Genomic DNA, 26,981 nt, shown 5'->3' with positions numbered 1-26,981 from the left:
ACACGTCCCGATGAAGAGCCCAACACACGTCCCGACATAGAGCTGAAAGTAAGCTAAATCCTGACGTAGAGACCAACACACGTCCCGACGCAGAGCCCAACACATGTCACGACGTAGAGCCCAACAGATGTCCCGACGTAGAGCCCGACAGACGTCCCGACGTAGAGCCCAACCCACGTCCCGACGTAGGGCCCGACAGACGTCCCGACGTAGAGCCCAACACACGTCCCGACGTAGAGCCCAACCCACGTCCCGACGTAGAGCCCATCACACGTCCCGACGTACAGCCAACCGACGTCCCGACGTAGAGCCCAAAACACGTCCCGACGTAGAGCCCAACACACGTCCCGACGTAGAGCCCAACACACGTCCCGGGCCAGACTCCAACACAAGTCGCGACGTAGAGCCCAACACACGTCCCGACGTAGAGCCCAGCACACGTCCCGACGTAGAGCCCAGCACACGTCCCGACGTAGACACAAACTCACGTCCCGACGTAGAGCTGAAAGTAAGGTAAACCCTGATGTAGAGCCCAACATACGTCTCGACGTAGAGCCCAACACACGTCGCGACGTAGAGCCCAACACACGTCCCGACATAGAGCCCAACACACGTCCCGACACAGAGCTGAAAGTAAGCTAAATCCCGACGTAGAGCCGAAGAGACGTCCCGACGAAGAGCCCAACACACGTCCCGACGTAGAGCCCAACACACGTCCCGATGTAGAGCCCAACACACGTCCCGAAGTAGAGCTGAAAGTAAGCTAAATCCTGATGTCGAGCCCAACACACGTCACCACGTAGAGCTGAAAGTAAGCTAAATCCTCATGTAGAGCCCAACACACATCCCGACGTAGAGCCCAACACAAGTCCCGACGTAGAGCTGAAAGTACGCTAAATCGTGATGTAGAGCCCAACACACGTCCCGACGTAGAGCCCAACACACGTCCCGACGTAGAGCCCAACACACGTCCGGACATAGAGCCCAACACACGTCCCGACGTAGAGCCCAACACATGTCCCGACGTAGAGGTGAAAGTAAGCTAAACACTGATGTAGAGCCCAACACACGTCCCGACGTAGAGCCCAACACACGTCCCGACGTAGAGCTCAATATAAGCTAAACCTGATGTAGAGCCCAACACACGTCCCGACGTAGAGCCCAACACACGTCCCGACGTAGAGCTGAAAACAAGCTAAATCCTGATGTCGAGCCCAACACACTTCCCGACGTAGAGCTGAAAGTAAGCTAAATCCTGATGTAGAGCCCAACACACGTCCCGACGTACAGCTGAAAGTCAGCTAACTACAGACGTAGAGCCCAACACACGTCTCGATGTAGAGCTGAACGTTAGCTAACTACAGACGTAGAACCCAACACACGTCCCGACGTAGGGCCCAACGCACGTCCCGACGTAGAGCCCAACGCACGTCCCGACGTAGAGCCCAACGCACGTCCCGACGTAGAGCCGAAAGTAAGCTATGTCCTGATGTAGAGCCCAACACACGTCCCGACGTAGAGCCCAACACACGTCCCGACGTAGAGCCCAACACACGTCCCGACGTAGAGCCCAATGCATGTCCCGACGTAGAGCCCAACACACGTCCCGACGTAGAGCTAAAAGTAAGCTAAATCCTGATGTAGAGCCCAACACACGTCCCGATGAAGAGCCCAACACACGTCCCGACATAGAGCTGAAAGTAAGCTAAATCCTGACGTAGAGACCAACACACGTCCCGACGCAGAGCCCAACACATGTCACGACGTAGAGCCCAACAGATGTCCCGACGTAGAGCCCGACAGACGTCCCGACGTAGAGCCCAACCCACGTCCCGACGTAGGGCCCGACAGACGTCCCGACGTAGAGCCCAACCCACGTCCCGACGTAGAGCCCATCACACGTCCCGACGTAGAGCCAACCGACGTCCCGACGTAGAGCCCAACGCATGTCCCGACGTAGAGCCCAACACACGTCCCGACGTAGAGCTAAAAGTAAGCTAAATCCTGATGTAGAGCCCAACACACGTCCCGACGTAGAGCCCAACACACGTCCCGACGTAGAGCCCAACACACGTCCCGACGTACAGCTGAAAGTAAGCTAAATCCTGACGTAGAGCCCAACACACGTCCCGACGTAGAGCCCAACACACGTTCCGACGTCGAGCTGAAAGTAAGCTAAATCCTGATGTAGAGCCCAACACACGTCCCGACGTAGAGCCCAACACACGTCCCGAAGCAGAGCTAAAAGTACGCTAAATCCTGATGTAGAGCCCAACACACGTCCTGACGTAGAGCCCAGCACACGTCCCGACGTAGAGCCCAGCACACGTCCCGACGTAGAGCCCAACACACGTCCCGAAGTAGAGCTAAAAGTACGCTACATCCTGATGTAGAGCCCAACCCACGTCTCGACGTAGAGCCCAGCACACGTCCCGACGTAGAGCCCAACCCACATCCCGACGTAGAGCCCAACCCACGTCCCGACGTAGAGCCCAACCCACGTCCCGACGTAGAGCCCAACACACGTCCCGAAGTAGAGCTAAAAGTACGCTAAATCCTGATGTAGAGCCCAACCCACGTCCCGACGTAGAGCCCAACCCACGTCCCGACGTAGAGCCCAACCCACGTCCCGACGTAGAGCCCAACACACGACCCGACGTACAGCTGAAAGTCAGCTAACTACAGACGTAGAGCCCAACACACGTCTCGACGTAGACCTGAAAGTAAGCTAAATCCTGATGCCGAGCCTAACACACGTCCCAACGAAGAGCTCAAAGTAAGCTAAATACTGATGTAGAGCCCAACACACATCCCGACGTAGAGCCCAACACATGTCCCGATGTAGAGCCAAACACACGTCCCGACGTAGAGCACAACACACGTCCCGAAGTAGAGCCCAACACACGTCCCGACGTAGAGCCCAACACACGTCCGGACGTAGAGCCCAACACACGTCCCGACGTAGAGCCCAACACACGTCCCGAAGTAGAGCCCAACACACGTCCCGACGTAGAGCCCAACACACGTCCGGACGTAGAGCCCAACACACGTCCCGACGTAGAGCCAAACACATGTCCCGACGTAGAGGTGAAAGTAAGCTAAACACTGATGTAGAGCCCAACACACGTCCCGACGTAGAGCCCAACACACGTCCCGACGTAGAGCTCAATATAAGCTAAACCTGATGTAGAGCCCAACACACGACCCGACGTACAGCTGAAAGTCAGCTAACTACAGACGTAGAGCCCAACACACGTCTCGACGTAAAGCTGAACGTTAGCTAACTACAGACGTAGAACCCAACACACGTCCCGACGTAGGGCCCAACTCACGTACCGACGTAGGGCCCAACACACGTACCGACGTAGGGCCCAACACACGTCCCGACGTAGGGCCCAACATACGTCCCAACGTAGAGCTGAAAGTTAGCTAACAACAGCCGTAGAGCCCAACACAAGTCCCGACATGGAGCCCAACACACGTCCCGACGTAGAGCCCAACACACGTCCCGACGTAGAGCCCAACACACGTCCCGACGTAGAGCTGAAATTAAGCTAAATCCTGATGTAGAGCCCAACACACGTCCCGACGTAGAGCCCAACGCACGTCCCGACGTAGAGCCCAACGCACGTGCCGACGTAGAGCCCAACGCACGTGCCGACGTAGAGCCCAACGCACGTGCCGACGTAGAGCTGAAAGTTAGCTATCTACAATGTAGAGCCCAACACACGTCCCGACGTAGAGCCCAACACACGTCCCGACGTAGAGCCGAACACACATCCCGACGTAGAGCCCAACACACGTCCCGATGTAGAGCCCAACACATGTCCCGACGTAGATCTGAAAGTTATCTAACTACAGATGTAGAGCCCAACACTCGTCCCGACGCAGAGCTGAAAGTACGCTAAATCCTGAGGTAGAGCCCAACACACGTCCCGATGTAGAGCCCAACACACGTCCCAACGTAGAGCTGAAAGTAAGCTAAATCCTGATGTAGAGCCCAACACACGTCCCGACGTAGAGCCTAACACACGTCCCGACGTAGAGCCCAACACACGTCCCGACGTAGAGCTGACAGTACGCTAAATCCTGATGGAGAGCCCAACACATGTCCCGACGTAGAGCCCAGCAGACGTCTCGACGTAGAGCCCAAGACACGTCCCGAAGTAGAGCTGAAAGTAAGCTAAGTCCTGATGTCGAGCCAAACACACGTCCCCACGTAGAGCTGAAAGTAAGCTAAATCCTGATGTAGAGCCCAACACACATCCCGACGTAGAGCCCAACACACGTCCCGAAGTAGAGCTGAAAGTACGCTAAATTCTGATGTAGAGCCCAACAGACGTCCTGATGTAGAGCCCAACACACGTCCCGACGTAGAGCCCAACACACGTCCCGAGGCAGACTCCAACACATGTCCCGACGTAGAGCCCAACACAGGTCCCGACCTAGAGCCCAACACACGTCCCGACGTAGAGCCCAACACACGTCCCGACGTAGAGCTGAAAGTAAGCTAAATCCTGATGTCAAGGCCAACACACGTCCCGACGTAGAGCTGAAAGTAAGCTAAACCCTGATGTAGAGCCCAACACACGTCCCGACGTAGAGCCCAACACATGTCGCGACGTAGAGCTGAAAGTAAGCTAAATCCTGATGTAGAGCCCAACACACGTCCCAACGTAGAGCCCAACACACGTCCCGACGTAGAGCTGAAAGTAAGCTAAATCCTGATGTAGAGCCGAACACACGTCCCGACGTAGAGCCCAACACACGTCCCGACGTAGAGCCCAACACACGTCCCGACGTAGAGCCCAACGCACGTCCCGACGTAGAGCCCAACGCACGTCCCGACGTAGAGCCCAACGCACGTCCCGAAGCAGAGACCAACACACGTCGCGACGTAGAGCCCAACACACGTCCCGACGTAGAGCTGAAAATAAGCTAAATCCAGATGTAGAGCCCAATACACGTCCCGACGTAGAGCCCAACGCACGTCCCGACGTAGAGCCCAACGCACGTCCCGACGTAGAGCTGTAAGTACGCTAAATCCTGATGTAGAGCCCAACACACGTCCCGACGTAGAGCCCAACACACGTTCCGACTTAGAGCTGAAAGTAATCTAAATCCTGATGTAGAGCCCAACACACGTCCCGACGTAGAGCTGAAAGTAATTTAAATCCTGATGTAGAGCCCAACACACGTCCCGACGTAGAGCTGAAAGTAAGCTAAATCCTGATGTAGAGCCCAACACACGTCCCGACGTAGAGCCCCACATACGTCCCGACGTAGAACCCAACACACGTCCCGACGTAGAGGTGAAAGTAAGGTAAACCCTGATGTCGAGCCCAACACACGTCCCCACGTAGAGCTGAAAAAAAGCTAAATCCTGATGTAGAGCCCAACACACGTCCCGACGTAGAGCCCAACACACGTCCTGACGTAGAGCCCAACACAAGTCCCGACGTAGAGCACAACACACGTCCCGACGTAGAGCCCAACACACGTCCCGACGTAGAGCCCAACACACGTCCCGACGTAGAGCCCAACACACGTCCCGATGAAGAGCCCAACACACGTCCCGACATAGAGCTGAAAGTAAGCTAAATCCTGACGTAGAGACCAACACACGTCCCGACGCAGAGCCCAACACATGTCACGACGTAGAGCCCAACAGATGTCCCGACGTAGAGCCCGACAGACGTCCCGACGTAGAGCCCAACCCACGTCCCGACGTAGGGCCCGACAGACGTCCCGACGTAGAGCCCAACACACGTCCCGACGTAGAGCCCAACCCACGTCCCGACGTAGAGCCCAACACACGTTCCGATGTAGAGCCCAACACACGTCCCGACGTAGAGTCCAACACACGTCCCGACGTAGAGCTGGAAGTAAGCTAAATCCCCACGTAGAGCCCAACACACGTCCCGACGGAGAGCCCAACACACGTCCCGACGGAGAGCCCAACACATGTCCCGACGTAGAGCCCAGCACACGTCCCGACGTAGACACAAACTCACGTCCCGACGTAGAGCTGAAAGTAAGGTAAACCCTGATGTAGAGCCCAACATACGTCTCGACGTAGAGCCCAACACACGTCGCGACGTAGAGCCCAACACATGTCCCGACATAGAGCCCAACACACGTCCCGACATAGAGCCCAACACACGTCCCGACATAGAGCTGAAAGTAAGCTACATCCCGACGTAGAGCCGAACAGATGTCCCGACGAAGAGCCCAACACACGTCCCGACGTAGAGCCCAACACACGTCCTGAAGTAGAGCTGAAAGTAAGCTAAATCCTGATGTCGAGCCCAACACACGTCCCGACGTAGAGCCCAACACACGTCCCGACGTAGAGCCCAACACACGTCCGGACGTAGAGCCCAACACACGTCCCGACGTAGAGCCCAACACATGTCCCGACGTAGAGGTGAAAGTAAGCTAAACACTGATGTAGAGCCCAACACACGTCCCGACGTAGAGCCCAACACACGTCCCGACGTAGAGCTCAATATAAGCTAAACCTGATGTAGAGCCCAACACACGTCCCGACGTAGAGCCCAACACACGTCCCAACGTAGAGCCCAACACACGTCCCGACGTAGAGCTGAAAACAAGCTAAATCCTGATGTCGAGCCCAACACACTTCCCGACGTAGAGCTGAAAGTAAGCTAAATCCTGATGTAGAGCCCAACACACGTCCCGACGTACAGCTGAAAGTCAGCTAACTACAGACGTAGAGCCCAACACACGTCTCGATGTAGAGCTGAACGTTAGCTAACTACAGACGTAGAACCCAACACACGTCCCGAAGTAGGGCCCAACGCACGTCCCGACGTAGAGCCCAACGCACGTCCCGACGTAGAGCCCAACGCACGTCCCGACGTAGAGCCCAACGCACGTCCCGACGTAGAGCCGAAAGTAAGCTAAGTCCTGATGTAGAGCCCAACACACGTCCCGACGTAGAGCCCAACACACGTCCCGACGTAGAGCCCAACACACGTCCCGACGTAGAGCCCAATGCATGTCCCGACGTAGAGCCCAACACACGTCCCGACGTAGAGCTAAAAGTAAGTTAAATCCTGATGTAGAGCCCAACACACGTCCCGACGTAGAGCCCAACACACGTCCCGATGAAGAGCCCAACACACGTCCCGACATAGAGCTGAAAGTAAGCTAAATCCTGACGTAGAGACCAACACACGTCCCGACGCAGAGCCCAACACATGTCACGACGTAGAGCCCAACAGATGTCCCGACGTAGAGCCCGACAGACGTCCCGACGTAGAGCCCAACCCACGTCCCGACGTAGGGCCCGACAGACGTCCCGACGTAGAGCCCAACCCACGTCCCGACGTAGAGCCCAACCCACGTCCCGACGTAGAGCCCATCACACGTCCCGACGTAGAGCCAACCGATGTCCCGACGTAGAGCCCAACACACGTCCCGACGTAGAGCCCAACACACGTCCCGGGCCAGACTCCAACACAAGTCGCGACGTAGAGCCCAAAACACGTCCCGACGTAGAGCCCAGCACACGTCCCGACGTAGAGCCCAGCACACGTCCCGACGTAGACACAAACTCACGTCCCGACGTAGAGCTGAAAGTAAGGTAAACCCTGATGTAGAGCCCAACATACGTCTCGACGTAGAGCCCAACACACGTCGCGACGTAGAGCCCAACACACGTCGCGACGTAGAGCCCAACACACGTCCCGACATAGAGCCCAACACACGTCCCGACATAGAGCTGAAAGTAAGCTACATCCCGACGTAGAGCCGAACAGATGTCCCGACGAAGAGCCCAACACACGTCCCGACGTAGAGCCCAACACACGTCCTGAAGTAGAGCTGAAAGTAAGCTAAATCCTGATGTCGAGCACAACACACGTCCCGACGTAGAGCCCAACACACGTCCCGACGTAGAGCCCAACACACGTCCCGACGTAGAGCCCAACACACGTCCGGACGTAGAGCCCAACACACGTCCCGACGTAGAGCCCAACACATGTCCCGACGTAGAGGTGAAAGTAAGCTAAACACTGATGTAGAGCCCAACACACGTCCCGACGTAGAGCCCAACACACGTCCCGACGTAGAGCTCAATAAAAGCTAAACCTGATGTAGAGCCCAACACACGTCCCGACGTAGAGCCCAACACAAGTCCCGACGTAGAGCCCAACACACGTCCCGACGTAGAGCTGAAAACAAGCTAAATCCTGATGTCGAGCCCAACACACTTCCCGACGTAGAGCTGAAAGTAAGCTAAATCCTGATGTAGAGCCCAACACACGTCCCGACGTACAGCTGAAAGTCAGCTAAGTAGAGACGTAGAGCCCAACACACGTCTCGATGTAGAGCTGAACGTTAGCTAACTACAGACGTAGAACCCAACACACGTCCCGACGTAGGGCCCAACGCACGTCCCGACGTAGAGCCCAACGCACGTCCCGACGTAGAGCTGAAAGTAAGCTAAATCCTGATGTAGAGCCCAACACACGTCCCGACGTACAGCTGAAAGTCAGCTAACTACAGACGTAGAGCCCAACACACGTCTCGATGTAGAGCTGAACGTTAGCTAACTACAGACGTAGAACCCAACACACGTCCCGACGTAGAGCCCAACGCACGTCCCGACGTAGAGCCCAACGCACGTTCCGACGTAGAGCCGAAAGTAAGCTAAGTCCTGATGTAGAGCCCAACACACGTCCCGACGTAGAGCCCAACACACGTCCCGACGTAGAGCCCAACACACATCCCGACGTAGAGCCCAACGCATGTCCCGACGTAGAGCCCAACACACGTCCCGACGTAGAGCCCAACACACGTCCCGATGAAGAGCCCAACACACGTCCCGACGTAGAGCTGAAAGTAAGCTAAATCCTGACGTAGAGACCAACACACGTCCCGACGCAGAGCCCAACACATGTCACGAAGTAGAGCCCAACAGATGTCCCGACGTAGAGCCCGACAGACGTCCCGACGTAGAGCCCAACCCACGTCCTGACGTAGGGGCCGACAGACGTCCCGACGTAGAGCCCAACCCACGTCCCGACGTAGAGCCCAACCCACGTCCCGACGTAGAGCCCATCACACGTCCCGATGTAGAGCCAACCGACGTCCCGACGTAGAGCCCAACACACGTCCCGACGTAGAGCCCAACACACGTCCCGACGTAGACACAAACTCACGTCCCGACGTAGAGCTGAAAGTAAGATAAACCCTGATGTAGAGCCCAACATACGTCTCGACGTAGAGCCCAACACACGTCGCGACGTAGAGCCCAACACACGTCCGGACATAGAGCCCAACACACGTCCCGACATAGAGCCCAACACACGTCCCGACATAGAGCGGAAAGTAAGCTAAACCCTGATGTAGAGCCGAACAGATGTCCCGACGAAGAGCCCAACACACGTCCCGACGTAGAGCCCAACACACGTCCCGAAGTAGAGCTGAAAGTAAGCTAAATCCTGATGTCGAGTCCAACACACGTCCCGACGTAGAGCCCAACACACGTCCCGACGTAGAGCCCAACACACGTCCGGACGTAGAGCCCAACACACGTCCCGACGTAGAGCCCAACACATGTCCCGACGTAGAGGTGAAAGTAAGCTAAACACTGATGTAGAGCCCAACACACGTCCCGACGTAGAGCCCAACACACGTCCCGACGTAGAGCTCAATAAAAGCTAAACCTGATGTAGAGCCCAACACACGTCCCGACGTAGAGCCCAACACACGTCCCGACGTAGAGCCCAACACACGTCCCGACGAAGAGCCCAACACACGTCCCGACGTAGAGCTGAAAACAAGCTAAATCCTGATGTCGAGCCCAACACACTTCCCGACGTAGAGCTGAAAGTAAGCTAAATCCTGATGTAGAGCCCAACACACGTCCCGACGTACAGCTGAAAGTCAGCTAACTACAGACGTAGAGCCCAACACACGTCTCGATGTAGAGCTGAACGTTAGCTAACTACAGACGTAGAACCCAACACACGTCCCGACGAAGGGCCCAACGCACGTCCCGACGTAGAGCCCAACGCACGTCCCGACGTAGAGCTGAAAGTAAGCTAAATCCTGATGTAGAGCCCAACACACGTCCCGACGTACAGCTGAAAGTCAGGTAACTACAGACGTAGAGCCCAACACACGTCTCGATGTAGAGCTGAACGTTAGCTAATTACAGACGTAGAACCCAACACACGTCCCGACGTAGAGCCCAACGCACGTCCCGACGTAGAGCCCAACGCACGTCCCGACGTAGAGCCCAACGCACGTCCCGACGTAGAGCCGAAAGTAAGCTAAGTCCTGATGTAGAGCCCAACACACGTCCCGACGTAGAGCCCAACACACGTCCCGACGTAGAGCTAAAAGTAAGCTAAATCCTGATGTAGAGCCCAACACACGTCCCGACGTAGAGCCCAACACACGTCCCGATGAAGAGCCCAACACACGTCCCGACATAGAGCTGAAAGTAAGCTAAATCCTGACGTAGAGACCAACACACGTCCCGACGCAGAGACCAACAGATGTCACGACGTAGAGCCCAACAGATGTCCCGACGTAGAGCCCGACAGACGTCCCGACGTAGAGCCCAACCCACGTCCCGACGTAGGGCCCGACAGACGTCCCGACGTAGAGCCCAACCCACGTCCCGACGTAGAGCCCAACCCACGTCCCGACGTAGAGCCCATCACACGTCCCGACGTAGAGCCAACCGATGTCCCGACGTAGAGCCCAACACACGTCCCGACGTAGAGCCCAACACACGTCCCGGGCCAGACTCCAACACAAGTCGCGACGTAGAGCCCAACACACGTCCCGACGTAGAGCCCAGCACACGTCCCGACGTATAGACCAGCACACGTCCCGACGTAGACACAAACTCACGTCCCGACGTAGAGCTGAAAGTAAGGTAAACCCTGATGTAGAGCCCAACATACGTCTCGACGTAGAGCCCAACACACATCGCGACGTAGAGCCCAACACACGTCCCGACATAGAGCCCAACACACGTCCCGACATAGAGCTGAAATAAGCTACATCCCGACGTAGAGCCGAACAGACGTCCCGACGAAGAGCCCAACACACGTCCCGACGTAGGGCCCAACGCACGTCCCGACGTAGAGCCCAACACACGTCCCGACGTAGAGCCCAACGCACGTCCCGACGTAGAGCCCAACGCACGTCCCGACGTAGAGCCGAAAGTAAGCTAAGTCCTGATGTAGAGCCCAACACACGTCCCGACGTAGAGCCCAACACACGTCCCGACGTAGAGCCCAACACACGTCCCGACGTAGAGCCCAATGCATGTCCCGACGTAGAGCCCAACACACGTCCCGACGTAGAGCTAAAAGTAAGCTAAATCCTGATGTAGAGCCCAACACACGTCCCGACGTAGAGCCCAACACACGTCCCGATGAAGAGCCCAACACACGTCCCGACATAGAGCTGAAAGTAAGCTAAATCCTGATGTAGAGACCAACACACGTCCCGACGCAGAGCCCAACACATGTCACGACGTAGAGCCCAACAGATGTCCCGACGTAGAGCCCGACAGACGTCCCGACGTAGAGCTGAATATAAGCTAAACCTGATGTAGAGCCCAACACACATCCCGACGTGGAGCCCAACACACGTCCCGACGTAGAGCCAAACACACGTCCCGACGTAGAGCCCAACACAGGTCCCCACGTAGAGCTGAAAGTACGCTAAATCCTGATGTCGAGCCCAACACACGTCCCCTCGTAGAGCTGAAAGTAAGATAAATCCTGATCTAGTGCCCAAAACACGTCCCGACGTACAGCCCAACACACGTCCCGACGTAGAGCCCAACACACGTCCCGACGCAGAGCCCAACACACGTCCCGACGCAGAGCCCAACACACGTCGCGACGCAGAGCCCAACAAACGTCGCGACGTAGAGCCCAACACACGTCGCGATGTAGAGCTGAAAGTAACTAAATCCCGACGTAGAGCCCAACACACGTCCCGACATGCAGCCCAACACGCGTCCCGACGTGGAGCCCAACACACGTCCCGACGTAGAGCCCAACACACGTCCCCACGTAGAGCTGAAAGTACACTAAATCCTGATGTCGAGCCCAACACACGTCCCCTCGTAGAGCTGAAAGTAAAATAAATCCTGATCTAGAGCCCAACACACGTCCCGACGTAGAGCCCAACACACGTCCCGACGTAGAGCCCAACACACGTCCCGACGTAGAGCTGAAAACAAGCTAAATCCTGATGTAGATCCCAACACACGTCCCGACGTAGAGCCCAACACACGTCCCGAGGCAGACTCCAACACACGTCGCGATGTAGAGCCCAGCACACGTCCCGCCGTAGAGCCCAGCACACGTCCCGACGTAGAGCCCAACACACGTCCCGACGTAGAGCTGAAAGTAAATAAATCCTGACGTAGAGCCCAACACACGTCCCGACATGCAGCCCAACACGCGTCCCGACGTGGAGCCCAACACAGGTCCCCACGTAGAGCTGAAAGTACGCTAAATCCTGATGTCGAGCCCAAGACACGTCCCCTCGTAGAGCTGAAAGTAAGATAAATCCTGATCTAGTGCCCAAAACACGTCCCGACGTAGAGCCCAACGCACGTCCCGACGTAGAGCCCAACACACGTCCCGACGTAGAGCTGAAAGTAAGCTAAATCCTTATGTAGAGACCAACAGACGTCCCGAAGTAGAGCCCAACACTCGTCCCGACGTAGAGCCCAACACACGTCCCGACGTAGAGCCCAACACACGTCCCGACGTAGAGCGCAACACACGTCCCGACGTAGAGCCCAACACACGTCCCGACGTAGAGCCCAACACACGTCCCGATGTAGAGGTGAAAGTAAGCTAAACCCTGATGTAGAGCACAACGCACGTCCCGACGTAGAGCCCAACGCAAGTCCCGACGTAGAGCCCAACGCACGTCCCGACGTAGAGCCCAGCGCACGTCCCGACGTAGAGCCCAGCGCACGTCCCGACGTAGAGCCCAACGCACGTCCCGAGGTAGAGCTGAAAACAAGCTAAATCCTGATGTAGAGCCCAACACACGTCCCGACGTAGAGCTGAAAGTAAGCTAAATCCTGATGTAGAGTCCAACACACGTCCCGACGTCGAGCTGAAAGTAAGCTAAATCCTGATGTAGAGTCCAACACACGTCCCGACGTAGAGCCCAACACACGTCCCGAGGCAGACTCCAACACACGTCGCGTCGTAGAGCCCAGCACACGTCCCGACGTAGAGCCCAGCACACGTCCCGACATAGAGCCCAGCACACGTCCCGACGTAGAGCTGAAAGTAAGGTAAACCCTGATGTAGAGCCCAACACACGTCCCGACGTAGAGCCCAACACACTTCCCGACGTAGAGCCCAACACACGTCCCGACGTAGAGCTGAAAGTAATCTAAATCCTGATGTAGAGCCCAACACACGTCCCGACGTAGAGCCCAACACATCTCCCGACGTAGAGCTAAAAGTAAGCTAAATCCTGATGTCGAGCGCAACACACGTCCCCACGTAGAGCTAAAAGTAAGCTAAATCCTGATGTACAGCCCAACACATGTCCCGACGTAGTGCCCAACACATGACCCGACGTAGAGCTGAAATTAACCTAAATCCTGATGTAAATCCCAACACACGTCCCGACGTAGAGCCCAACGCACGTCCCGACGTAGAGCCCAACGCACGTCCCGACGTAGTGCCCAACGCACGACCCGACGAAGAGCTGAAATTAACCTAAATCCTGACGTAGAGCCCAACACACGTCCCGACGTAGAGCCCAACACACGTCCCGACGTAGAGCCCAACGCACGTCCCGACGTAGAGCCCAACGCACGTCCCGATGTACAGCCCAACGCACGTCCCGACGTAGAGCCCAACACACGTCCCGACGTAGAGCTGAAAGTTAGCTAACTACAGACGTAGAGCCTAACGCACGTCCCGACGTAGAGCCCAACACACGTCCCGACGTAGAGCCCAACGCACGTCCCTACGTAGAGCTGAAAGTAAGCTAAATCCTGACGTAGAGCCCAACGCACGTCCCGACGTAGAGCTGAAAGTAAGCTAAATCCTGACGTAGAGCCCAACGCACGTCCCGACGTAGAGCCCAACACACGTCCTGACGTAGAGCCCAACGCACGTCCCGACGTGGAGCTGAAAGTAAGCTAAATCCTGACGTAGAGCCCACTCACGTCCCGACGTAGAGCCCAACGCACGTCCCGACGTAGAGCCCAATGCACGTCCCGACGTAGAGCCCAACGCACGTCCCGACGTAGAGCTGAAAGTTAGCTAACTACAGACGTAGAGCCCAACGCACGTCCCGACATAGAGCCCAACGCATGTCCCGACATAGAGCCCAACGCACGTCCCGACGTGGAGCCCAACACACGTCCTGACGTAGAGCCCAACACACGTCCCGACGTAGAGCTGAATGTAAGCTAAATCCTGATGTAGAGCCCAACACACGTCCCGACGTAGAGCCCAACACACGTCCCGACGTAGAGCCCAACACACGTCCCGACGTAGAGCTGAAAGTAAGCTAAATCCTGATGTAGAGCCCAACAAACATCCCGATGTAGAGCACAACACACGTCCCGACGTAGAGCTGAAAGTAAGCTAAATCCTGATGTAGAGCCCAACACACGTCCCGACGTAGAGCCCAACACACGTCCCGACGCAGAGCCCAACACACGTCCCGACGCAGAGTCCAACACACGTCGCGACGTAGAGCCCAACACAAATCCCGACGTAGAGCCCAACACACGTCCCGACGTAGAGCTGAAAGTAACTAAATCCCGACATAGAGCCCAACACACGTCTCGACGCAGAGCCCAACACACGTCCCGTCATGCAGCCCAACACGCGTCCCGACGTGGAGCGCAACACAGGTCCCGACGTAGAGCCCAACACACGTCCCGACATGCAGCCCAACACGCGTCCCGACGTGGAGCCCAACACACGTCCCGACGTAGAGCCCAACACAGGTCCCCACGTAGAGCTGAAAGTACGCTAAATCCTGATGTCGAGCCCAAGACACGTCCCCTCGTAGAGCTGAAAGTAAGATAAATCCTGATCTAGTGCCCAAAACACGTCGCGACGCAGAGCCCAACACACGTCGCGACGTAGAGCCCAACACACGTCGCGACGTAGAGTCCAACACACGTCGCGACGTAGAGCCCAACACACGTCCCGATGTAGAGCTGAAAGTAACTAAATCCCGACGTAGAGCCCAACACACGTCCCGACATGCAGCCCAACACGCGTCCCGACGTGGAGCCCAACACACGTCCCGACGTAGAGCCCAACACACGTCCCCACGTAGAGCTGAAAGTACGCTAAATCCTGATGTCGAGCCCAACACACGTCCCCTCGTAGAGCTGAAAGTAAAATAAATCCTGATCTAGAGCCCAACACACGTCCCGACGTAGAGCCCAACACACGTCCCGACGTAGAGCCCAACACACGTCCCGACGTAGAGCTGAAAACAGGCTAAATCCTGATGTAGATCCCAACACCCGTCCCGACGTAGAGCCCAACACACGTCCCGAGGAAGACTCCAACACACGTCGCGATGTAGAGCCCAGCAAACGTCCCGCGGTAGAGCCCAGCACACGTCCCGACGTAGAGCTGAAAGTAAGCTAAATCCTGACGTAGAGCCCAACGCGCGTCCCGACATAGAGCCCAACGCACGTCCCGACGTAGAGCTGAAAGTAAGGTAAACCCTGATGTAGAGCCCAACACACGTCCCGACGTAGAGCTCAAAGTAAGCTAAATCCTGATGTAGAGCCCAACACACGTCCCGACGTAGAGCTGAAAGTAATTTAAATCCTGATGTAGAGCCCAACACACGTCCCGACGTAGAGCTGAAAGTAAGCTAAATCCTGATGTAGAGCCCAACACACGTCCCGACGTAGAGCCCCACATACGTCCCGACGTAGAACCCAACACACGTCCCGACGTAGAGGTGAAAGTAAGGTAAACCCTGATGTCGAGCCCAACACACGTCCCCACGTAGAGCTGAAAAAAAGCTAAATCCTGATGTAGAGCCCAACACACGTCCCGACGTAGAGCCCGACACACGTCCTGACGTAGAGCCCAACACAAGTCCCGACGTAGAGCACAACACACGTCCCGACGTAGAGACCAACACAAGTCCCGACGTAGAGCCCAACACACGTCCCGACGTAGAGACCAACACACGTCCTGACGTAGAGCCCAACACACGTCCCGACGCAGAGTCCAACACTCGTCGCGACGCAGAGCCCAACACACGTCCCAACGTAGAGCCCAACACACGTCCCGACGTAGAGCCCAACACACGTCCCGACGTAGAGCCCAACACACGTCCCGATGAAGAGCCCAACACACGTCCCGACATAGAGCTGAAAGTAAGCTAAATCCTGACGTAGAGACCAACACACGTCCCGACGCAGAGCCCAACACATGTCACGACGTAGAGCCCAACAGATGTCCCGACGTAGAGCCCGACAGACGTCCCGACGTAGAGCCCAACCCACGTCCCGACGTAGGGCCCGACAGACGTCCCGACGTAGAGCCCAACACACGTCCCGACGTAGAGCCCAACCCACGTCCCGACGTAGAGCCCAACACACGTTCCGATGTAGAGCCCAACACACGTCCCGACGTAGAGTCCAACACACGTCCCGACGTAGAGCTAAAAGTAAGCTAAATCCCCACGTAGAGCCCAACACACGTCCCGACGGAGAGCCCAACACACGTCCCGACGGAGAGCCCAACACATGTCCCGACGTAGAGGTGAAAGTAAGCTAAACACTGATGTAGAGCCCAACACACGTCCCGACGTAGAGCCCAACACACGTCCCGACGTAGAGCTCAATATAAGCTAAACCTGATGTAGAGCCCAACACACGTCCCGACGTAGAGCCCAACACACGTCCCGACGTAGAGCTGAAAACAAGCTAAATCCTGATGTCGAGCCCAACACACTTCCCGACGTAGAGCTGAAAGTAAGCTAAATCCTGATGTAGAGCCCAACACACGTCCCGACGTACAGCTGAAAGTCAGCTAACTACAGACGTAGAGCCCAACACACGTCTCGATGTAGTGCTGAACGTTAGCTAACTACAGACGTAGAACCCAACACACGTCCCGACGTAGGGCCCAACGCACGTCCCGACGTAGAGCCCAACGCACGTCCCGACGTAGAGCCCAACGCACGTCCCGACGTAGAGCCGAAAGTAAGCTAAGTCCTGATGTAGAGCCCAACACACGTCCCGACGTAGAGCCCAACACACGTCCCGACGTAGAGCCCAACACACGTCCCGACGTAGAGCCCAATGCATGTCCCGACGTAGAGCCCAACACACGTCCCGACGTAGAGCCCAATGCATGTCCCGACGTAGAGCCCAACACACGTCCCGACGTAGAGCTAAAAGTAAGTTAAATCCTGATGTAGAGCCCAACACACGTCCCGACGTAGAGCCCAACACACGTCCCGATGAAGAGCCCAACACACGTCCCGACATAGAGCTGAAAGTAAGCTAAATCCTGACGTAGAGACCAACACACGTCCCGACGCAGAGCCCAACACATGTCACGACGTAGAGCCCAACAGATGTCCCGACGTAGAGCCCGACAGACGTCCCGACGTAGAGCCCAACCCACGTCCCGACGTAGGGCCCGAGAGACGTCCCGACGTAGAGCCCAACCCACGTCCCGACGTAGAGCCCAACCCACGTCCCGACGTAGAGCCCATCACACGTCCTGACGTAGAGCCAACCGACGTCCCGACGCAGAGCACAACACACGTCCCGACGTAGAGCCCAACACACGTCCCGGGCCAGACTCCAACACAAGTCGCGACGTAGAGCCCAAAACACGTCCCGACGTAGAGCCCAGCACACGTCCCGACGTAGAGCCCAGCACACGTCCCGACGTAGACACAAACTCACGTCCCGACGTAGAGCTGAAAGTAAGGTAAACCCTGATGTAGAGCCCAACATACGTCTCGACGTAGAGCCCAACACACGTCGCGACGTAGAGCCCAACACACGTCCCGACATAGAGCCCAACACACGTCCCGACATAGAGCCCAACACACGTCCCGACATAGAGCTGAAAGTAAGCTACATCCCGACGTAGAGCCGAACAGATGTCCCGACGAAGAGCCCAACACACGTCCCGACGTAGAGCCCAACACACGTCCTGAAGTAGAGCTGAAAGTAAGCTAAATCCTGATGTCGAGCCCAACACACGTCCCGACGTAGAGCCCAACACACGTCCCGACGTAGAGCCCAACACACGTCCGGACGTAGAGCCCAACACACGTCCCGACGTAGAGCCCAACACATGTCCCGACGTAGAGGTGAAAGTAAGCTAAACACTGATGTAGAGCCCAACACACGTCCCGACGTAGAGCCCAACACACGTCCCGACGTAGAGCCCAACACACGTCCCGACGTAGAGCTGAAAACAAGCTAAATCCTGATGTCGAGCCCAACACACTTCCCGACGTAGAGCTGAAAGTAAGCTAAATCCTGATGTAGAGCCCAACACACGTCCCGACGTACAGCTGAAAGTCAGCTAAGTAGAGACGTAGAGCCCAACACACGTCTCGATGTAGAGCTGAACGTTAGCTAACTACAGACGTAGAACCCAACACACGTCCCGACGTAGGGCCCAACGCACGTCCCGACGTAGAGCCCAACGCACGTCCCGACGTAGAGCTGAAAGTAAGCTAAATCCTGATGTAGAGCCCAACACACGTCCCGACGTACAGCTGAAAGTCAGCTAACTACAGACGTAGAGCCCAACACACGTCTCGATGTAGAGCTGAACGTTAGCTAACTACAGACGTAGAACCCAACACACGTCCCGACATAGAGCCCAACGCACGTCCCGACGTAGAGCCCAACGCACGTCCCGACGTAGAGCCGAAAGTAAGCTAAGTCCTGATGTAGAGCCCAACACACGTCCCGACGTAGAGCCCAACACACGTCCCGACGTAGAGCCCAACACACATCCCGACGTAGAGCCCAACGCATGTCCCGACGTAGAGCCCAACACACGTCACGACGTAGAGCTAAAAGTAAGCTAAATCCTGATGTAGAGCCCAACACACGTCCCGACGTAGAGCCCAACACACGTCCCGATGAAGAGCCCAACACACGTCCCGACGTAGAGCTGAAAGTAAGCTAAATCCTGACGTAGAGACCAACACACGTCCCGACGCAGAGCCCAACACATGTCACGAAGTAGAGCCCAACAGATGTCCCGACGTAGAGCCCGACAGACGTCCCGACGTAGAGCCCAACCCACGTCCCGACGTAGGGGCCGACAGACGTCCCGACGTAGAGCCCAACCCACGTCCCGACGTAGAGCCCAACCCACGTCCCGACGTAGAGCCCATCACACGTCCCGATGTAGAGCCAACCGACGTCCCGACGTAGAGCCCAACACACGTCCCGACGTAGAGCCCAACACACGTCCCGACGTAGACACAAACTCACGTCCCGACGTAGAGCTGAAAGTAAGATAAACCCTGATGTAGAGCCCAACATACGTCTCGACGTAGAGCCCAACACACGTCGCGACGTAGAGCCCAACACACGTCCGGACATAGAGCCCAACACACGTCCCGACATAGAGCCCAACACACGTCCCGACATAGAGCTGAAAGTAAGCTACATCCCGACGTAGAGCCGAACAGATGTCCCGACGAAGAGCCCAACACACGTCCCGACGTAGAGCCCAACACACGTCCCGAAGTAGAGCTGAAAGTAAGCTAAATCCTGATGTCGAGCCCAACACACGTCCCGACGTAGAGCCCAACACACGTCCCGACGTAGAGCGCAACACACGTCCGGACGTAGAGCCCAACACACGTCCCGACGTAGAGCCCAACACATGTCCCGACGTAGAGGTGAAAGTAAGCTAAACACTGATGTAGAGCCCAACACACGTCCCGACGTAGAGCCCAACACACGGCCCGACGTAGAGCTCAATATAAGCTAAACCTGATGTAGAGCCCAACACACGTCCCGACGTAGAGCCCAACACACGTCCCGACGTAGAGCCCAATGCATGTCCCGACGTAGAGCCCAACACACGTCCCGACGTAGAGCTAAAAGTAAGCTAAATCCTGATGTAGAGCCCAACACACGTCCCGACGTAGAGCCCAACACACGTCCCGATGAAGAGCCCAACACACGTCCCGACATAGAGCTGAAAGTAAGCTAAATCCTGACGTAGAGACCAACACACGTCCCGACGCAGAGCCCAACACATGTCACGACGTAGAGCCCAACAGATGTCCCGACGTAGAGCCCGACAGACGTCCCGACGTAGAGCTGAATATAAGCTAAACCTGATGTAGAGCCCAACACACATCCCGACGTGGAGCCCAACACACGTCCCGACGTAGAGCCAAACACACGTCCCGACGTAGAGCCCAACACAGGTCCCCACGTAGAGCTGAAAGTACGCTAAATCCTGATGTCGAGCCCAACACACGTCCCCTCGTAGAGCTGAAAGTAAGATAAATCCTGATCTAGTGCCCAAAACACGTCCCGACGTACAGCCCAACACACGTCCCGACGTAGAGCCCAACACACGTCCCGACGCAGAGCCCAACACACGTCGCGACGCAGAGCCCAACAAACGTCGCGACGTAGAGCCCAACACACGTCGCGATGTAGAGCTGAAAGTAACTAAATCCCGACGTAGAGCCCAACACACGTCCCGACATGCAGCCCAACACGCGTCCCGACGTGGAGCCCAACACACGTCCCGACGTAGAGCCCAACACACGTCCCCACGTAGAGCTGAAAGTACACTAAATCCTGATGTCGAGCCCAACACACGTCCCCTCGTAGAGCTGAAAGTAAAATAAATCCTGATCTAGAGCCCAACACACGTCCCGACGTAGAGCCCAACACACGTCCCGACGTAGAGCCCAACACACGTCCCGACGTAGAGCTGAAAACAAGCTAAATCCTGATGTAGATCCCAACACACGTCCCGACGTAGAGCCCAACACACGTCCCGAGGCAGACTCCAACACACGTCGCGATGTAGAGCCCAGCACACGTCCCGCCGTAGAGCCCAGCACACGTCCCGACGTAGAGCCCAACACACGTCCCGACGTAGAGCTGAAAGTAACTAAATCCTGACGTAGAGCCCAACACACGTCCCGACATGCAGCCCAACACGCGTCCCGACGTGGAGCCCAACACACGTCCCGACGTAGAGCCCAACACAGGTCCCCACGTAGAGCTGAAAGTACGCTAAATCCTGATGTCGAGCCCAAGACACGTCCCCTCGTAGAGCTGAAAGTAAGATAAATCCTGATCTAGTGCCCAAAACACGTCCCGACGTAGAGCCCAACGCACGTCCCGACGTAGAGCCCAACACACGTCCCGACGTAGAGCTGAAAGTAAGCTAAATCCTTATGTAGAGACCAACAGACGTCCCGAAGTAGAGCCCAACACTCGTCCCGACGTAGAGCCCAACACACGTCCCGACGTAGAGCCCAACACACGTCCCGACGTAGAGCGCAACACACGTCCCGACGTAGAGCCCAACACACGTCCCGACGTAGAGCCCAACACACGTCCCGATGTAGAGGTGAAAGTAAGCTAAACCCTGATGTAGAGCACAACGCACGTCCCGACGTAGAGCCCAACGCAAGTCCCGACGTAGAGCCCAACGCACGTCCCGACGTAGAGCCCAGCGCACGTCCCGACGTAGAGCCCAGCGCACGTCCCGACATAGAGCCCAGCACACGTCCCGACATAGAGCCCAGCACACGTCCCGACGTAGAGCTGAAAGTAAGGTAAACCCTGATGTAGAGCCCAACACACGTCCCGACGTAGAGCCCAACACACGTCCCGACGTAGAGCCCAACACACGTCCCGACGTAGAGCTGAAAGTAATCTAAATCCTGATGTAGAGCCCAACACACGTCCCGACGTAGAGCCCAACACATCTCCCGACGTAGAGCTAAAAGTAAGCTAAATCCTGATGTCGAGCGCAACACACGTCCCCACGTAGAGCTAAAAGTAAGCTAAATCCTGATGTACAGCCCAACACATGTCCCGACGTAGTGCCCAACACATGACCCGACGTAGAGCTGAAATTAACCTAAATCCTGATGTAAATCCCAACACACGTCCCGACGTAGAGCCCAACGCACGTCCCGACGTAGAGCCCAACGCACGTCCCGACGTAGTGCCCAACGCACGACCCGACGAAGAGCTGAAATTAACCTAAATCCTGACGTAGAGCCCAACACACGTCCCGACGTAGAGCCCAACACACGTCCCGACGTAGAGCCCAACGCACGTCCCGATGTACAGCCCAACGCACGTCCCGACGTAGAGCCCAACACACGTCCCGACGTAGAGCTGAAAGTTAGCTAACTACAGACGTAGAGCCTAACGCACGTCCCGACGTAGAGCCCAACACACGTCGCGACGTAGAGCCCAACGCACGTCCCTACGTAGAGCTGAAAGTAAGCTAAATCCTGACGTAGAGCCCAACGCACGTCCCGACGTAGAGCTGAAAGTAAGCTAAATCCTGACGTAGAGCCCAACGCACGTCCCGACGTAGAGCCCAACGCACGTCCTGACGTAGAGCCCAACGTACGTCCCGACGTGGAGCTGAAAGTAAGCTAAATCCTGACGTAGAGCCCACTCACGTCCCGACGTAGAGCCCAACGCACGTCCCGACGTAGAGCCCAATGCAAGTCCCGACGTAGAGCCCAACGCACGTCCCGACGTAGAGCTGAAAGTTACCTAACTACAGACGTAGAGCCCAACGCACGTCCCGACATAGAGCCCAACGCACGTCCCGACATAGAGCCCAACGCACGTCCCGACGTGGAGCCCAACACACGTCCCGACGTAGAGCCCAACACACGTCCCGACGTAGAGCTGAATGTAAGCTAAATCCTGATGTAGAGCCCAACACACGTCCCGACGTGGAGCCCAACACACGTCCCGACGTAGAGCCCAACACACGTCCCGACGTAGAGCTGAAAGTAAGCTAAATCCTGATGTAGAGCCCAACAAACATCCCGATGTAGAGCACAACACACGTCCCGACGTAGAGCTGAAAGTAAGCTAAATCCTGATGTAGAGCCCAACACACGTCCCGACGTAGAGCCCAACACACGTCCCGACGCAGAGCCCAACACACGTCCCGACGCAGAGTCCAACACACGTCGCGACGTAGAGCCCAACACAAATCCCGACGTAGAGCCCAACACACGTCCCGACGTAGAGCTGAAAGTAACTAAATCCCGACATAGAGCCCAACACACGTCTCGACGCAGAGCCCAACACACGTCCCGACATGCAGCCCAACACGCGTCCCGACGTGGAGCGCAACACAGGTCCCGACGTAGAGCCCAACACACGTCCCGACATGCAGCCCAACACGCGTCCCGACGTGGAGCCCAACACACGTCCCGACGTAGAGCCCAACACAGGTCCCCACGTAGAGCTGAAAGTACGCTAAATCCTGATGTCGAGCCCAAGACACGTCCCCTCGTAGAGCTGAAAGTAAGATAAATCCTGATCTAGTGCCCAAAACACGTCGCGACGCAGAGCCCAACACACGTCGCGACGTAGAGCCCAACACACGTCGCGACGTAGAGTCCAACACACGTCGCGACGTAGAGCCCAACACACGTCCCGACGTAGAGCTGAAAGTAACTAAATCCCGACGTAGAGCCCAACACACGTCCCGACATGCAGCCCAACACGCGTCCCGACGTGGAGCCCAACACACGTCCCGACGTAGAGCCCAACACACGTCCCCACGTAGAGCTGAAAGTACGCTAAATCCTGATGTCGAGCCCAACACACGTCCCCTCGTAGAGCTGAAAGTAAAATAAATCCTGATCTAGAGCCCAACACACGTCCCGACGTAGAGCCCAACACACGTCCCGACGTAGAGCCCAACACACGTCCCGACGTAGAGCTGAAAACAGGCTAAATCCTGATGTAGATCCCAACACCCGTCCCGACGTAGAGCCCAACACACGTCCCGAGGAAGACTCCAACACACGTCGCGATGTAGAGCCCAGCAAACGTCCCGCGGTAGAGCCCAGCACACGTCCCGACGTAGAGCTGAAAGTAAGCTAAATCCTGACGTAGAGCCCAACGCACGTCCCGACATAGAGCCCAACGCACGTCCCGACGTAGAGCTGAAAGTAAGGTAAACCCTGATGTAGAGCCCAACATACGTCTCGATGTAGAGCCCAGCACACGTCCCGATGTAGAGCTGAAAGTAAGGTAAACCCTGATGTAGAGCCCAACACACGTCCCGACGTAGAGCCCAACACACATCCCGACGTAGAGCTGAAAGTAATCTAAATCCTGATGTACAGCCCTACACACGTTTCGACGTAGAGCCCAACACATGTCCCGACGTAGAGCTAAAAGTAAGCTAAAACCTGATGTCGAGCCCAACACACGTCCCCACGTAGAGCTAAAAGTAAGCTAAATCCTGATGTACAGCCCAACACATGTCCCGACGTAGAGCCCAACACACGTCCCGACGAAGAGCTGAAAGTAATCCAAATCCTGATGTAGAGCCCAACACACGTCCCGACGTAGAGCCCAACACACGTCCCGACGTAGAGCTGAAAGTAAGCTAAAACCTGATGTAGAGCCCAACACACGTCCCGACGTAGTGCCCTACACACGACCCGACGTAGTGCTGAAATTAAACAAAATCCTGATGTAGATCCCAACACACGTCCCGACGTAGAGCCCAACGCACGTCCCGACGTAGAGCCCAACGCACGTCCCGACGTAGAGCCCAACGCACGTCCCGACGTAGAGCTGAAAGTAAGCTAAATCCTTATGTAGAGACCAACACACGTCCCGAAGTAGAGCCCAACACTCGTCCCGACGTACAGCCCAACACACGTCCCAACGTAGAGCCCAACACACGTCCCGACGTAGAGCGCAACACACGTCCCGATGTAGAGCCCAACACACGTCCCGACGTAGAGGTGAAAGTAAGATAAACCCTGATGTAGAGCACAACGCACGTCCCGACGTAGAGCCCAACGCAAGTCCCGACGTAGAGCCCAACGCACGTCCCGACGTAGAGCCCAGCGCACGTCCCGACGTAGAGCCCAGCGCAGATCCCGACGTAGAGCCCAACGCACGTACCGAGGTAGAGCTGAAAACAAGCTAAATCCTGATGTAGAGCCCAACACACGTCCCGACGTAGAGCTGAAAGTAAGCTAAATCATGATGTAGAGCCCAACACACGTCCCGACGTAGAGCTGAAAGTAAGCTAAATCCTGATGTAGAGTCCAACCCACGTCCCGACGTAGAGCCCAACACACGTCCCGAGGCAGACTCCAACACACGTCGCGACGTAGAGCCCAGCACACGTCCCGACGTAGAGCCCAGCACACGTCCCGACGTAGAGCTGAAAGTAAGGTAAACCCTGATGTAGAGCCCAACACACATCCCGACGTGGAGCCCAACACACGTCCCGACGTAGAGCCAAACACACGTCCCGACGTAGAGCCCAACACAGGTCCCCACGTAGAGCTGAAAGTACGCTAAATCCTGATGTCGAGCCCAACACACGTCCCCTCGTAGAGCTGAAAGTAAGATAAATCCTGATCTAGTGCCCAAAACACGTCCCGACGTACAGCCCAACACACGTCCCGACGTAGAGCCCAACACACGTCCCGACGCAGAGCCCAACACACGTCGCGACGCAGAGCCCAACAAACGTCGCGACGTAGAGCCCAACACACGTCGCGATGTAGAGCTGAAAGTAACTAAATCCCGACGTAGAGCCCAACACACGTCCCGACATGCAGCCCAACACGCGTCCCGACGTGGAGCCCAACACACGTCCCGACGTAGAGCCCAACACACGTCCCCACGTAGAGCTGAAAGTACACTAAATCCTGATGTCGAGCCCAACACACGTCCCCTCGTAGAGCTGAAAGTAAAATAAATCCTGATCTAGAGCCCAACACACGTCCCGACGTAGAGCCCAACACACGTCCCGACGTAGAGCCCAACACACGTCCCGACGTAGAGCTGAAAACAAGCTAAATCCTGATGTAGATCCCAACACACGTCCCGACGTAGAGCCCAACACACGTCCCGAGGCAGACTCCAACACACGTCGCGATGTAGAGCCCAGCACACGTCCCGCCGTAGAGCCCAGCACACGTCCCGACGTAGAGCCCAACACACGTCCCGACGTAGAGCTGAAAGTAACTAAATCCTGACGTAGAGCCCAACACACGTCCCGACATGCAGCCCAACACGCGTCCCGACGTGGAGCCCAACACACGTCCCGACGTAGAGCCCAACACAGGTCCCCACGTAGAGCTGAAAGTACGCTAAATCCTGATGTCGAGCCCAAGACACGTCCCCTCGTAGAGCTGAAAGTAAGATAAATCCTGATCTAGTGCCCAAAACACGTCCCGACGTAGAGCCCAACGCACGTCCCGACGTAGAGCCCAACACACGTCCCGACGTAGAGCTGAAAGTAAGCTAAATCCTTATGTAGAGACCAACAGACGTCCCGAAGTAGAGCCCAACACTCGTCCCGACGTAGAGCCCAACACACGTCCCGACGTAGAGCCCAACACACGTCCCGACGTAGAGCGCAACACACGTCCCGACGTAGAGCCCAACACACGTCCCGACGTAGAGCCCAACACACGTCCCGATGTAGAGGTGAAAGTAAGCTAAACCCTGATGTAGAGCACAACGCACGTCCCGACGTAGAGCCCAACGCAAGTCCCGACGTAGAGCCCAACGCACGTCCCGACGTAGAGCCCAGCGCACGTCCCGACGTAGAGCCCAGCGCACGTCCCGACATAGAGCCCAGCACACGTCCCGACATAGAGCCCAGCACACGTCCCGACGTAGAGCTGAAAGTAAGGTAAACCCTGATGTAGAGCCCAACACACGTCCCGACGTAGAGCCCAACACA

This window comes from Leptosomus discolor, unplaced genomic scaffold (genome assembly GCF_034619465.1).
Source record: "Leptosomus discolor isolate bLepDis1 unplaced genomic scaffold, bLepDis1.hap2 HAP2_SCAFFOLD_28, whole genome shotgun sequence".
NCBI lineage: Eukaryota > Metazoa > Chordata > Aves > Leptosomiformes > Leptosomidae > Leptosomus > Leptosomus discolor.
Note: the sequence above shows the minus strand (reverse complement) of the source record.